The sequence below is a fragment of the Aquarana catesbeiana genome, linkage group LG02 (genome assembly GCF_042186555.1).
Source record: "Aquarana catesbeiana isolate 2022-GZ linkage group LG02, ASM4218655v1, whole genome shotgun sequence".
Lineage (NCBI taxonomy): Eukaryota > Metazoa > Chordata > Amphibia > Anura > Ranidae > Aquarana > Aquarana catesbeiana.
This window is the reverse complement of record NC_133325.1, coordinates 722,144,263-722,160,915: the sequence shown is the minus strand read 5'-3', so window position 1 is coordinate 722,160,915 and position 16,653 is coordinate 722,144,263.

Genomic DNA, 16,653 nt, shown 5'->3' with positions numbered 1-16,653 from the left:
GCTAATGAGCAATTATCTAGATTTCACAACCCCCCCCCCCCCCCACCTAAACTCACTCCAAATAGTTTGCTGCTAATGAGCAATTATCTAGATTTCACAACCCCCCCCCCCCCACCTAAACTCACTCCAAATAGTTTGCTGCTAATGAGCAATTATCTAGATTTCACAACCCCCCCCCCCCCCCACCTAAACTCACTCCAAATAGTTTGCTGCTAATGAGCAATTATCTAGATTTCACAACCCCCCCCCCCCCCCACCTAAACTCACTCCAAATAGTTTGCTGCTAATGAGCAATTATCTAGATTTCACAACCCCCCCCCCCCCACCTAAACTCACTCCAAATAGTTTGCTGCTAATGAGCAATTATCTAGATTTCACAACCCCCCCCCCCCCCACCTAAACTCACTCCAAATAGTTTGCTGCTAATGAGCAATTATCTAGATTTCACAACCCCCCCACCCCCACCCTCGTTAAAATTTGCTGGAATGTTCTGTGGTGTTGATTTGTCTAAAGCAAATATATGTGGCACTTTGCAAAATGCATGTGCACTCTACAAGTGCATTTGTTCCAGTGCTTTAGTAAATGAGCAGAAGCTCTGCTGATTTCCATCATCAAATCATATGCAAGCCTCAAAGTGTTTTCATTAATTGCCCTTGCATGTGATTGTGTACTCCTTGCAACATGAATGCCTTTTTACATTACCTCATTTACTGTAAGCTGGTTAGCAACTGCACCTGCAGAGTGCGACAACTGCAGTCTTGTAGCCTTTTTAGTCCCTAAATTCCTGCGTGTCCTAAAAGTAATTTTTTTTAGGGATTTCACAACCCCCTAAAATGTAATCAATGTTCCATCAGAGGGGGTGAGCAATCTGATAAGTGTGCCTTTCCATATTAGTTATTCCAGAACAATTAAATTATTGAATGTTATACTGATGCTGGGGAATAATGTTTTTAATTGTCTAATTTTCTTGCAATGTTAGCTTACAAATTAATTGATTTTGGTTTTCTTTTTTGATTTCCCAGTTTCCTTCAACGCCACAGGAATGGCAGACTGTGGCATCCCATTTTGCCAGCCGTTGGGACTTTCCCAATTGTGGAGGGGCTATAGATGGGAAACATGTCCACATTGTGCCACCACCCCATTCGGGGTCATATTATTTTAATTATAAGGGGTTCCACAGTATTGTTTTAATGGCGGTGGTGTCGGCACACTATGATTTTTTATATGTGGACGTGGGGAAGAATGGCCGGATGTCGGATGGAGGAGTATTTGCCCAGACGGAGTTCTGCCAGCGTCTCCAGAGTGGTGGCCTGGGATTGGCACCTGATGAGGATAACGTGGAAGGACTCCCCTTTGTCTTCATTGCCGATGAAGCCTTCGCTCTCAGCAAGCACCTCATGAGGCCATTCCCCCAAAGAACACTCACCCCGGAGAGGAGGGTTTTTAATTACCGGCTGGCCAGAGCTAGAAGAGTGGTTGAGAATGCGTTTGGAATTCTGGCCAGCCGGTTCCGCCTGTTTCAAACAGCCATTAATTTGGCGGAATACAAACTTAATTTTATCATTTTATCGTGCTGCATTCTGCACAACTTTTTAAATAAGCATGCTCCAAATTATATAGGCACAGTTGGGCCTGAGGCCGGACAAATAGAAGCCAACCTTACAGGCCTGGATACTGTCCGTACTGGCTTGGCCCCCCAAAGTGCCCGTCAAGTTAGACAGCAATATGTTAATTATTTTATGGGTAGGGGGGCCATTGCAATGGGCCAGGATATATAATTTTTGCCAATAAAAAAATTATTGATGAAATCTTGCATTATATTTATTGCTTGCCTTTCTTTTGGGCTGTCTCCTAGGTTATGGTCGAGCAGTTGTAGTGCCAACTGTATTGTAATTTTAAATGTCTAAATAAGCTCCATTGCCACTGTAAACAACTTTTTTACAATTATAACTAAAATGATACTGAGCCTTGAAATAACAAACCACACATTTATTTAATTCCTATAAGGAGATGTTTTTATTAATGGTTGTTATGCATTCAGTTCTGCATTTAGTATAAAATGTTCATTGACAAAAATAGAATGATATCTTAATAATGTAGCAAAATATAATTATATCTAAATATTTATACCTAAATCCACAAAAAATTATTTTTGGCTTTTTGATTTTCACAAACAGGCTTTTTTTTTGGTTTTGGGAAAATCAAGTTTTGTTTTGTGTTTTTTTTTTTTTTTTGTTTTTAAAGCAATTTTTGTGTTTATGTTTTTATTTTTTTAGCAAGTTATTTTTGTTTTTATTATTTTTTTTGAATAAAGTTTGTATATTTTTGTTTTTTTGGTTTTTTAAATCAAGTGTTTTTTAATTTTTTTTTTTTTTTTTAATCATGTTTTTTATTTTTTTTTGGTTTTTTAAAATCATTTTTTTTTTTTTTTTGGTTTTTTAAAATCAAGTTTTTTCTTTTTTTGTTTTTTTAAAATCAAGTTTTTTCTTTTTTTTGTTTTTTAAAATCAAGTTTTTTCTTTTTGTTTTTTAAAATCAAGTTTTTTCTTTTTTTGTTTTTTTAAAATCAAGTTTTTTCTTTTTTTTGGTTTTTTTAAATCAAGTTTTTTTTTTTTTTGGTTTTTTTAAATCAAGTTTTTTATTTTTTTGGGTTTTTTAAATCAAGTTTTTTCTTTTTTTTGTTTTTTTAAAATCAAGTTTTTTCTTTTTTTTGTTTTTTTAAAATCAAGTTTTTTCTTTTTTTTGTTTTTTAAAATCAAGTTTTTTCTTTTTTTTGGTTTTTTTAAATCAAGTTTTTTTTTTTTTTTGGTTTTTTTAAATCAAGTTTTTTATTTTTTTGGGTTTTTTAAAATCAAGTTTTTTATTTTTTTTATTTTTTGTGTTTTTTTGAAAATCAATTTTTATTTTTTTGTGGATTTGTGAGGTATTTACAAGAAACAGCCCTCCTTTTTTACATTAGCTTAAACAGCCATTTATGTTCTGGCCAAAACAAAAAAGAGAAGGCCCAGAATGGGGTCAGCAAAACAGGAAATGAAGGACATGATTGATGTTTTGGGGTTTAAAAAAGGGCATTTAGATTCGACCCAAAACATCAATCATGTCCTTCATTTCCTGCTGCATACGATCCAGCCGATTCCGCATTTGATCGATCTCCCCATTCCAGGCCATGATTTGAGCAATTAGCCGTTGGGCACTGTCTGGGGTAAAATAGTCAGTTGGACCTAAAGTGGAATGAAAAAAAAAATATGTTTAGAAATATGCACACATAAGTTTACCTTACCATAAAGCTGGTGTCTCAGACACTGACCTGGTGGGGTGCCCATGTCGCAAAGTTCATTAACATCCTCGGGGGTGGCGCTGTTGCTTGACTCCAGCACAACCAGATCACCTAAAATAGAGTAGAAAAATTACATAAAATAAAAGGCAGCCATGCATAGATTACCGTAAGCTGGTGTGTCAGACACTGACCTGGTGGGGTGCCCATGTCGCCCACCTCTCCTTCCTCCACATCCTCAATGGGACTTGGGCTTATTTCCCAATCATGTTTTGCTTTGGGTTGGCTGAGTGATTTTTCCCCTATGTGAAACAAAAAATTATTTTAATCTAATTAGCACACAGATATTTTAGTACATAGTAATTTTCCAACATTTGTAATGAAGTGGTTTGTGTAGAGTTCCTATTTTACCTCAATATTTAAAATTAGAAAGACATATCGGATAGATAGATATCAATATCTCAAAATATAGTTAATAATCTTTTGATCTCTCTCTATATCTGGAACAAAATCTCAAACTATCTAACTAAATGTAAAGCCAAAAAATTAAGATAACTTCAAATCTTCCAAAAGAATGTTTTAAATTTCTATATCTATCTATCTACCTATCTCTATATTTCTCTCTCTCTATATATATATATTTCTCTCTCTCTCTCTCTCTCTCTCTCTCTCTCTCTCTAGTTTATATATATATATATATATATATATATATATATATATATATATATATATATACATATATATATATATATATATATATATATATATATATATATATATATATATAGTTAGATATATATATATATATTTATATATATATATATTTATATATATTTATATATATGTGTGTATATATATATATATATATGTATGTGTATATATATATGTGTGTGTATATATATATATAGTTATATATATATATATATGTATGTGTATATATATATATATATATATATATATATATGTATGTGTATATATATATATATATATATATATATATGTATGTGTATATATATGTGTGTGTATATATATATATATATATATATATATATATATGTATGTGTATATATATATGTGTGTGTATATATATATATATATATATATATATATATATGTGTGTGTGTATATATATATATATATGTGTATATATGTGTGTATATATATATATATATATATATATGTGTGTGTATATATATATATGTGTATATATATATATATATATATATATATATATATATACACATGTATATATATGTGTATATGTATATATAGATATATATCTATAGATATGTAACTAACGAGGTTTCTTAAAAGATCGTTTAAAACGATGAAAACAAAAATCGGATAGGAAGGAAAAGCACATGGAGCAATATACAAGGTAATAAACACAAGATAAAAACACGACAAGTACTTACTTTTTTTAAGAACTTTCCGGATACGTCGGTATTGATCCGGCTCCCTGAGTTTCAGGTCAGACCATCTTTTTCGCAGTTGGTCTTTGGAGCGCTGGACCCCAAAAGATGCCTGCAAAGTTTCCACCACCTTCGCCATTATTTTGGCCTTGCGCAAATTTGGCCGTGCGTACGGCCCATACTTCCCATCATAGTCGTCTTTGTGAAGAATGGCCACCATCTCCACCATCTCTTTAAAACTCATATTAGAGGCCTTAAATCTAGGCCTCACAGATTTTGTTGACGTTCCAGCCTCCGGGCTGTCTCCACTACCTGAGGTCGTCAACATTTCAGGTGTCTCCGCCATTCTTTAACTCCACTACGCGCCGTAACAAAAAATGGGCGGAGAACATGAGTTAAAATCGAACGTCAGGGGCGGGCGACGCAGGCGGAGTTTCACACATGCGTAGTGTATAAAGAGGGGCCTTGCGCACGTGTCGTACGTACGTTCTGTGCGTCGAATTAGGGGGCGGAGAACATGAGTTAATTTCGAACGTCAGGGGCGGGCGACGCAGGCGGAGTTTCACACATGCGTAGTGTATAAAGAGCCTTGCGCACGTGTCGTACGTACGTTCTGTGCGTCGAATTAGGGGGCGGAGAACATGAGTTAATTTCGAACGTCAGGGGCGGGCGACGCAGGCGGAGTTTCACACATGCGTAGTGTATAAAGAGCCTTGCGCACGTGTCGTACGTACGTTCTGTGCGTCGAATTAGGGGGCGGAGAACATGAGTTAATTTCGAACGTCAGGGGCGGGCGACGCAGGCGGAGTTTCACACATGCGTAGTGTATAAAGAGGGGCCTTGCGCACGTGTCGTACGTACGTTCTGTGGTAGGTGATAGTGGACCTGGACGTTACAAAACGAAGGTAATTTTAGATATATTCTTTTTTTTTTTTTTTTTTGGTTTTTATGGTCATGACTTTGTAGCAAGCGGCCTATATGGCTTGATAGATTGATGAGGCCTACATAGGGAGAAGATGATGAGGGGTTAGCCGAAACCTATAATAAAAGTGTTTTTTGTCTTGTGACTTCATCTTTTCCAGATATAATGAATCCCCTATTTAAGGATCCAGAGTTCCTTACATCTTTTATTTCCAAATATCGAGAGATGAGGAATTTGTGGGAGGTGAAACACCCTCAGTATTATGCTAAGCATGTGAGGAAGTCAACGCTGGAGAGACTTCTGGCCTTTGTCCAGGCGACCATCCCGGAAGCAACAATGGAGACATTGCTCAAGAAAATTGGGGTCTTGAGGAACATGTATAAGAGGGAGCATAAGAAGATCCAGGAATCAAGGAGATCAGGAGCATCAGCAGATGATGTTTATGTACCCAGGCTGTGGTACTACAATCAACTCCGTTTTCTGGATGACCAGAATGAAGCCAGGCCATCACTTTCAACCCTTCCCTCCACCCTTCCCTCCACCCTTCCCTCCACCCCAGCAGAGGCTGATGAGGAGCAAGCTGGGTCTTCCATCCTGGATGAACCAGATATGACCATCTGGAGTCAGGTAAATTATTTTAACAAATATTTACTGTACTAATATTAATGATGTTAACTGGATGTTATAATTGTCTAAAATAATTTGGCACTCAAAATTGGGTATACATATCAATTGACAGTAGTGGCTAAATATGTTTGGCACCTGCTTGAAATAATTATGGTGTCTGATTAGACTCTTTTATTAAAGAGAAGTATTCACATTGAATTTGCTATTCATGAGAAGCAAACTGTGTGTCATTGATGAAGCCAAAAAAATATACTCAAACTATTGTCCTTTTTTTATACACAGGATGAGTCCATCCAGGAGGAATGTGGGGAAAGTGGCAGGCAGGAGGAGACCAGGCCCATGGACAGCCTGGAGGAGGCCGGATTCACCATCATCCTGGAGGAGGCTGGGCCCAGTGTCAGGCAGGAGGTGGCTGCTCCCAGTGAGGTGGCTGCTCCCAGTGAGGTGGCTGCTCCCAGTGAGGTGGCTGGGCCAAGCGAGGTGGCTGGGCCCAGTAGAAGCCTGACCGAATCCCAAGTGCCTCCCCTCCACCTCCCAAAAAAAGGGCCAGGAAGGGGATGGTCACACAGGACGCATCCCTGCGCCTCATGCAAGAGGCCACCCGTTTTTTAACGAGCCCCCCCGAAGCGGAAGAATCCTATGGCTGCTACTTAGCCAGCAGGCTTCTTCAGATGGATTGGGAGCAGCGCCTCATTTGTGAGCGCCTATTTGGGGAAACAATCCATAAGGGGCTGCAGGGCACGCTAACACAAAACACCCAACTACATGAGGCAGCCGCCCCTCCTCCTCCTCCTCCTCCTCCTCCTCCTCCTCCTGCCACAACTGAAACACCAGAGCCACAGCCTCAAAAGAAGGCTACAGGGAAGGCTGCAGGGCAGCGTGGAGGAAAGGCTGCAGGGAAGAGAAGAAAATGATGACCTGGGTTCAGTCTGGTCTGACAGAAGACGCAGGCTGTTGTAGGACCACAGTCTGGGGACATCTAGATCATCTGCTGGTGCTGTTGATCTCTGGGATTCTTGGACCAGATTGTGCTCCCTCTTATATGGACTCCTCAAGATCCCAATTTTCTGGTACACCGACTTTTTCCAGCGTTGACTTCCTCTTTATTTTATTTTGACCATGAATAAATGGATATTTTTTGAGTTTAGCAAAAGACTTTATGTGTTTTCTTTGAAATCATTGATTTTACACACAATGTTAAATTAACAAGGGACAACAATCTCATTGAGTTTGAAAAAAAACACACCAAAAATACATTACTAATGTTAATAATGTTCAAGTGGTAAGTCTTGAAAATCCAAAAAATTACGTAACCAAAAACGGTGCTTTGGGTTAACTTTATCTAAAAACTAAAAATAAACACTATAAAAAAAAAAAAAAAATAATAATGGGTTCTTTGTGTTAACTTTACAAACCTAAAAAAAATAAAAAAAAAAAAAAATAAATAAATAAAAAGGGGAAAAAGTATTATTAGTATGGAAACATTGTTTTAAAAAGGCATACTATATCATTCATGAGATCAAAGAGAAAAAGAATCCAGAAATCAGTTTGGGAGAACTCTGATTATGAACAGCAAAACACCTTCGTTCTTTAGAGCCTTCGTAAAGAAGAAATAAAATGCGCTGCATTGAACGATCACAGATTTTGCAGCGTGATGAATGTGCTACCTACAATACGAACACTAGTTTTACTAGACCGAGTGCTTCCGTTTAGTTTTTGCTTATGAGCATGCGTCGTTTTTTTGTCCGTCGGACTAGCATACAGACGAGCGGACTTCGGGGTCCGTCGTACTTACGACGTAAAGATTTGAAGCATGCTTCAAATCTAAAGTCCGTCGGATTTGAGGCTAAAAAAGTCCGTTGAAAGTCCGGAGAAGCCCACACACGATCGGATTACCAGCCACCTTTAGTCCGTCAGCGTCCGTTGGACTTTTGTAGACGAAAAGTCCGACCGTGTGTACGCGGCATAAGGAACAACATGCCAGGGTGGAGGCAATAGCAATATGGATTGGTTGCCCCAGATTACCAGTCAGAACGATTGAAGATGAGGACTTTGTTAGCATGATGGAGGCAGTAGACAGGAAGCTGACTGGTCCAAAGGAAACTAAAATCAGCAATCTCATTGACAAACAGTATGAAGATTGACTGGCTGCTGCTTGGAGAGTTTTTTACATCTATTTGCACTGATTTGTGGACCAGAAAAGGACTCTCAGTTTCATTCCTTGCCATAAGGGCATGATACTTCTGTGTTGAACATAAGACATATTGTTGGCCCTTGAACAAGTAGGAGGGGCACTGCCAGAAAATATGTTTTTTTGCAGGCAATTTATCAGGGAAATAGCAGGTGTTAGCGCTTCTATCATCCCGGAACCATGGTTGTTATGGTGTCAGGATGATTGAAGCGCATTATTTCTAGTATTACATTGTTATATAAAATTAAATAGTTTGACTCACCATAATGAGGAATCAGTGAGAGCCCTGAGTGTGTCACTTGCTACCAGATGCGAATTGTCACTTACCATGCCACCTGCCACACCTTGCAGATTGTCACTTGCCACCGTTGCCTGCCAACAAATGCGGATTGTCACTTGCCACATCATCTGCCACAAGTTGCGGACTGTCACTTGCCACGTCACCTGCCACAAGTTGCGGGCTGTCACTTGCCACGTCACCTGCCACACGTTGCGGATTGTCACTTGCCACGTCACCTGCCATACAGTAGGTGCCACCGATATTGCTAACAGCGGCGAGATTGACACCTGCGAGCCCTGTCACGGGAGCCAGCGCCGAGCTCCGTCGCTCCTCCCGCTCGCTGCCCCCAATGGATTTCTATGGATGCGCTGGAAACACAATATCGGCGGCAGGTACTGTAAGTTGCAGATTGTCACTTGCCACATCACCTGCCATAAGTTGCGGATTGTCACTTGCTGTGTCACTTTCCTGCTATCAGGGGCAGAGGCCTGCAGTCAGTGTGAATGACTGTATGGAGTGTGGACAAGATGGAGGGAGGAGGTGCTGCCGGTGGGAGGGGCCAACACACTCAGGGGCGGCCGCCTAGAAGGAAGATTGCTGGCACTCTGCCTCTGCCACACAGTGCCACTGCCACTATTCACTACTGCAGTCTGAGACTGCAGCAACAACTGTTCCCCTAGGCTTCACTCCAGGCAACTCCTGTCACTGAGTCTGAGACTCCGAGTCCGACATGACTGACTCAATGACGTCACTCATTGCTAGAAACCAGGTGGCCCAGGTGCTAGCAATGAGTGCAGGGTTGCCAAGCCAATGGCGCAGCTCCACCCAGCTCCAGGCTTCATGTAATTACACACTAGAGTCTCTCTCACTGCGCCTCTGATCGGCTGATGAGACAGAGAGAGAGACTCGGGCAGAGCAGCGCTGCAGCCTGCAAGTGACTGTGACAATCAAATCATGTCAGTCAGTGATATTTTCGGGGGTGGGAATTACCCTGTTGCCCCCCCTGGATCCGCCCCTGCCACCCACACACTGCACAGTCAATCAAATCATACGTGGACAAATGCTTGCAAGAGTGGAACATACCAAAGAGGAAGATCCTTACAGTGATAACAGACAACAGGAGCAATATGGCGGCAGCATTTAAACAAACCACAGCAGCAGCAGAAGAACCACCCAGCTCTATTGATTGATATGGAGGCGCTATCTGCTCTACTCTACAGGTGCATATTTGTTATTTTTCCACTTTATTTTTGTAGTCTTGTATAAAAGTATTCCCATAAGATGTTAAGTGTTAAAATAATAGAATGGAGCAGAAACCTTTTCTATACTTTATGCTTATTTGGCTGTGTGTTCCACTTGTTAGGTACCAACAGATCGACATGGACCGGACACCATGTGTGGTGCATACCTTGCAACTTGTGGTCCACATGGTGCAGAAGGAGGCAAGTGTGAAGAGATTACTGGATAAAGCAAGATCAGGAGTTTCAAAAATGGCTGCGGCTGTCTCGCTCATGCGTGGAATGCAGCGGCCAACGTGTATCGATCGCGTTATCGCAAGATCCTACTCCTTGTCCCAATTGAGATGGGGGGGAGGCAGAGGGGGGGGCAGCCAATGGACATCCGCATCCCTGTGGCGACGTCAGACACCGCGGGGATGGAGGGGGTATTTAAACACCCTCATGGCGGTGGTGTTGCTGATGCAGCCGCTTGCCTAGTTTGATTCTTGCAGGAGAGGTTTTTTTCTATGGAAGGTAAGCCGATCCATGGCAAGCTGTTTCTTTGAAAAACAAACATAGGATTTGAGCTTGCCAAACATTGATCAATTATATTGTTGTTTATAGGAGTTTTGTTTCCTTTGGCTATTGATCTGGATCTATCCTGCCCTTCTGGTCTATTGTTGGTATAGGGAAAAGAAAACTACGTTTTGGCATTTAAAGACTAGTCTTTAGACACCACCTAATCTGTCTAAGTCTAATTAGTGATATCTCTCTGCAGGTTCAATCAAGGGGCATATCCCCTCTGTGGCATACTGATATTTTGCAAAGACTGTCCAATTGGTGGTTTTGGCAGTCCTTTGGAGTGATGCTTACATTTCGGGTGAGAGTTCGTTCATCAGATGATCTATGTAAATGATTGTGTATATACATTTTGTGTATATTATTAAACCTTTATGGTCTTTGAAAAAATGAATTGTTTATCTTATTATGCTGTTTGAATATACTTAATGTTCTTCTTTGTCTACTTTTAGTAAAACTGTACACAAGGTTTACAATAAGCTCCTGAGGAAGCCATGTCAATGGCAAAACATGTAGAGTTGAAAATCCTTTGTACCACGATCGTATGAAATTTCATATGTTGATTTTAACATTTTTAATGTTTATTTGATAAAATTCTGTATATTTTGATTTTGTTTCTAGTTGAGTAATTTTGCACCTTAAAACTCCCATTTTTAAACTTTTTTGATAATCTCCTTATTATGGGGAGGTGGTACGTTCTAATGAGACCTCCCATCCTTGGATAAAAATGTATTGTTCAAAGATCAATAGTGAACCTCTTCCGCAAGTCTTCAATTGCAACACAGAAGCTACTGGAGCATTGTAGCCTTATTCTTTTAAATGACTGCCTCAGATGCTGGTCAAGTACATTCAACATGATCGCAAGATTCCTCAAACTGAAAGAGTCGGTCTGTCAAATCACAAACAACATGGGATGGGACAGCTTGCTCCCTAGTGAATGGCAAAAGCTCACATCATTGCATGACCTACTGCTGCCCTTTGCATAACATACTAAAACCCTCCAGAGTGACACCATGTCCATGTCCCTGCCCACTTTGATCTGCTCAGCCATCTTGAGGACTTTAAACAGAACACTAGCTACCAAGACCTTGTCACAATTGCACAGGTAATGAAAGGGAGTATGAACCAGCGTTTTGCTTCATTCTTAGATCCAACTGACAAAATGTTGTCTCCAATTGCAGCATCTGCTTATTTTGTCATCCCTACCATCTGTGAAACCCTTGTTGATGTGGCGGATGAGAATATCCAGGAAATGCCTAAAAAGGTGAGTATGCCGCAAGAAAATCCACATTGCCACACACCACACAACATGAGGAATTGTCTAAAGAAGATGATGTGGTAGAACTATTGCAGGAAGTGGAAGAAGCACCGCCACCGGCATCCACATCTAAGCAGCCAGTCTTTTGGTTTCCTTCTAAATGCCACAGAAGACCTAGGCAGAGGATCTCCTCAAACAGCATAGAGCAGCAGATCAGAAAATATAAGGAAGAGCTTTTGCACCAAGTTACCATCAGTGAGAACACTGCAACAGATCTTTGGCTGTCAAAGAGTGACATTTTATCATCAGCTAAAACCTTTTGCCTTTGCAGAGAGGGTATTCAATGTTACAGGCAGCGGTGTATCCCCCACAGGTACAGGGTGTTCACTGCACCCAGGCCTCCAAGGGGAGGAGGGCCTACTGTGACCCACCCTGCAAACATGGATGCTTGTCCCTTGGTTCATAGCCAGGGATGATCAGTGCAGCAGGAGGGACATTCTGTACTATGTAAGTCATCTCAGACTCTATTAAACCACACACCATTTAGCCACATCCAACATTTATCGCAATTTAAGCCACGCCCTTTTTTTGCCGTGTAGGGCCCACTTTTGATCTTACACACAGGCCCATTCATTTCATGATACGCCCCTGGTTACAGGTGAACTTTTTAGAGGTCGGCGGAAAAGAGCAAGGGTTATGTTGGCACAAACTGCTTTCCTTAACCGCTTCCGGACCGGCCTCCGCAGTTTTACTGTGGCAGGTTGGCTCAGCTGGGCAAATCGACGTTTCCTTACGTAAATTCGACTTTCGGCCACAAATGCCGCTGGAGGCGTGAACGCACCCACAGCGTGTCCTCAGAGCCGATGCGAGTGCACGGCGGAGGCAATGACCACCAGGCACCCGCGATCGCTCGTGATGGAGCGAGAACTGGGATCTGTGTGTGTAAACACACAAATCCTGGTTCTTTCAGGGGAGTAGAGACAGATCGCGTGTTCATACTAAGTATGAACATCGATCTCTCTCTCCTCCTAGACAGTCCCATCCCCCTACAGTTAGGATACACACTAGGGAACACAGTTAACCCCTTGATCGCCCCCTAGTGTTAACCCCTTCCCTGCCAGTGACATTTATACAGTAATCAGTGCATTTTTATAGCACTGACCACTGTATAACTGTCCCAAAAATGTGTCAAAAGTGTTCAATTTGTCCGCCGCAATATCGCAGTCCTGATAAAATTTGCAAATCGCCACCATTACTAGTAAAAAAAAAATAATAATACAAATGCCATAAACTAATTCCCTATTTTGTAGACGCTATAACTTTTGTGCAAACCAATCAATATACGCTTATTGCAATTGTTTTTTACCAAAAATATGTGGAAGAATACATATTGGCTTAAACTGTGTAAAAAAAATTATTTAAAAAAAAAATGTGGGATATTTATTATATATTGTGGGGAAAAAAGGACGTCAATCTTGTTTGGGTACAGCGTCACACAACCGCGTAATTGTCAGTTAAAGCGATGTAGTGCCGTGTAGCAAAAAATGGCCTGGCCATTGAGCAGCCAAATCTTCCGGGGCTGAAGTGGTTAAAATGAATCAAAACAAATAGAAATGTTTTACTGTTCAGGTAGTTATATTTCTAACAAAAGAAGCATACCTATACTTGTGGGTTGTGCTTATTGCGATAAGAAGAATCAATAGTTCAGCAGTTTTAATTGTCAATTAAATTCATAGGAAAAATGCACAGGCTGAGGCTCAGGCTACAAATGCCATTAGTATGTGGAACAATAACAACCACCACTTTTTATCAACTAGTACTCTCTCTCTTAGCATTGACAAATTTGACAATATATGCAAATATCACACTAATGAAAAAGAAAAATAGATCAGTAATGGACGGTCAAAAAGGGCAACCTTACCTTACGCCAGGGTCCTGCCCCAGTAGTCTTTTAGTGTGATATTTACCTCTATTATTCTCATTGTGAATGCTGAGAGAGAATGAAGAGTTGATAAAAAGTGGTGACTGTAATGCCCCGTACACACGGTCGGACTTTGTTCGGATATTCCGACAACAAAATCCTAGGATTTTTTCCGACGGATGTTGGCTCAAACTTGTCTTGCATACACACGGTCACACAAAGTTGTCGGAAAATCCGATCGTTCTAAACGCGGTGACGTAAAACACGTACGTCGGGACTATAAACGGGGCAGTGGCCAATAGCTTTCATCTCTTTATTTATTCTGAGCATGCGTGGCACTTTGTCCGTCGGATTTGTGTACACACGATCGGAATTTCCGACAACGGATTTTGTTGTCGGAAAATTTTATCTCCTGCTCTCCAACTTTGTGTGTCGGAAAATCCGATGGAAAATGTCCGATGGAGCCCACACACGGTCGGAATTTCCGACAACACGCTCCGATCGGACATTTTCCATCGGAAAATCCGACCGTGTGTACGGGGCATTATAATCCACACACTAATGGCATTATTGTAGACTGTTTACTTTTTCTTTGAATGTATCTGAGAATTAGAACTGTTAAAATAATAAACTGACAGTAAACTTATTCTTATTGTAAAAATAAGCATTGCCCCAAGTATTGGTTTATTATGCTGTGCCTGTGCCAGACTGGCAGTAACAGTGCCTGTGCAGTGTGCTGCTGTCTGTGTGTGCTGTACTTGGCCATGTACATGTACAGCTATGGCCATAATTACACCAATATCAATTTTGACAAAGTCTGCTGCTTCAGTGTTTTTAGATCTTTTTGTGTCAGATGTATATGGTAAAATACATGATCTGACATTTGTGTCAGATCATTGTATCTGGTATTTAAGTATAATTACAAACATATGATTCCATAAGTGTAAAATGCTTTTATTGACAATTTCATTTGGTTTATGCAAATAGTCAATATTTGCAGTGTTGAGTTGACCCTTCTTTTTCAATACCTTCAATTCGCCCTGGCATGCCATGTTGTCATTCAATCAACTTCTGCGCCAGAATCCTGTTTTCTGACTGATGGGACTGGCAGTGGCACTGCCCATTCTTGCATAATCAATGCTTGGAGCTTGTCAGAATTTGTGGGGTTTTTTTGGTTAACTCACCAGACTCTTGAGAATTGACCACAAGTTCTCAATGGGATTAAGGTCTGGGGAGTTTTCTGGCCATGGAGCCAAAATGTCCAGGTTTTGTTCCCAATGCCACTTAGTTATTACTTTTGCCTTATGGTAAGGAGCTCCATCATGCCGGAAAAGGCATTGTTGTTCATCACCAAACTGTTCTTGGATGGTTAGGAGAAGTTGTTTTTGGATGTTTTTGTACTATTTATTCATGTCTGTGTTCTTAGACAAAATTGCAAGTAAGCCCACCACTCCCTAGGCTGAGAAGAAACCGTACACATGAATGGTCTCCGGATGCTTTACTGTTGGCATGACACAGGACTGATAGTGTAATGCTCACGCGCACCTTTTCTTTTCTGGACAAGGCTTTTTCTGGATGCCCCAAACAATAAGAGTGGGGATTCCTCAGGGAAAATTACTTTCCCCCAGTCCTCAGCAGTCCAATCCCTGTACCTTTTGCAGAATATCAGTCTGTCCCTGATGTTTTTCCTGGAGTGAGATAGTGGCCTGACCTGTGGCCTCTTTGCTGTCCTTGACAATTGACACCACACCAGGTGAGGCCAGCCAAGCTGCTGAAATGTTTTGTTGTGTTCTGTAGTGTAATGTTGTTCAGTTTGAATTGTTTCTTGAATTGTCAAGTTCATGTAAATTATTGTGCAGTGCATGGTTAGTGGCTAATGGCATCATCACACAAAGAGTTTTTATTTATTTAATTTTTTTGGCATTTTTACATTATCCTTTTTGATCAGCCGGTGGGCTGATCAAAAAAAAAAAAAAAAAGGAATTCCCTCGTCCACACAAGTGAGGTGGTGAGATGAATAGAGGAATCCTCCCAACGGTGTTATTGTATTCTGGCAGCAAGAACCTCTTCTCTGTCAGAATACTCTGAGCAGTGCTGCAACTGATTGGCACTAATTGAAGGAAACATTTTCAACAAGTTGGTTTGAAAGAATTGATCATTAGATCAACTTTTCTGTAGTGGGAAAGACCATATATGGATCAAAATTCAGCCGCTTGTGAAGACTCTGAGAAGGTGAGAAGTGAGAATATTATCAATTCACAGCAGATTACTTTATTATATATTTGTTTGCATAGCAAACTCCATTCATTAAGTTAAAAAGAAAATAATAAACATATAAAATTGTTTATGTCCTACTTAGGCTGGCCATAGACAGTTCGAATCTTGGCCGGTTCAGCAGGAACTAGCGGAGATTTGAACCATGTGTGGGCAGGCTCAATGTACCAAGTTGATCGATTGATCAACTTGGGTACAACCAGCCTGCCGGATTCACTTGAAATTATCGCTAGCGGCTGCTATAACTGCTAACAATAATCACTATCTTTTCCTAAAGGGGACAACTTCCCTTGCCCACCCTGGCCCCCTCTCTGGGAGCAGACAATTGCTCAGCAGGAGGGATGCCTCTGATAACACTGTCTGTGTTGATGGGGGAATCATGCTAATTTATTTGGAAAGAAATTTGCACCGTCTATATCCTGCCTTATTTATGTATCTTTTGGTGTGATTTTTTTAGTCTTCCAGACCCTAAAAAAGTCCTAATTGCAACTTACAATGTGTAAAATCACAAGCACATCCATGCACACAGTGTTAAAAGTGCAAGAACTGCTATTTTCACAACTTTTTTGCTATTGTCCAAAATACCCCAGATAGTAAAAAATACATCCAAAACTGCAACACCAGAGTAAAAAGGATAAAAGGCTGATTTTTCACAGTACACTTTTTTTGTTTTTTCTTTATGTTTAGTATATTTTATTC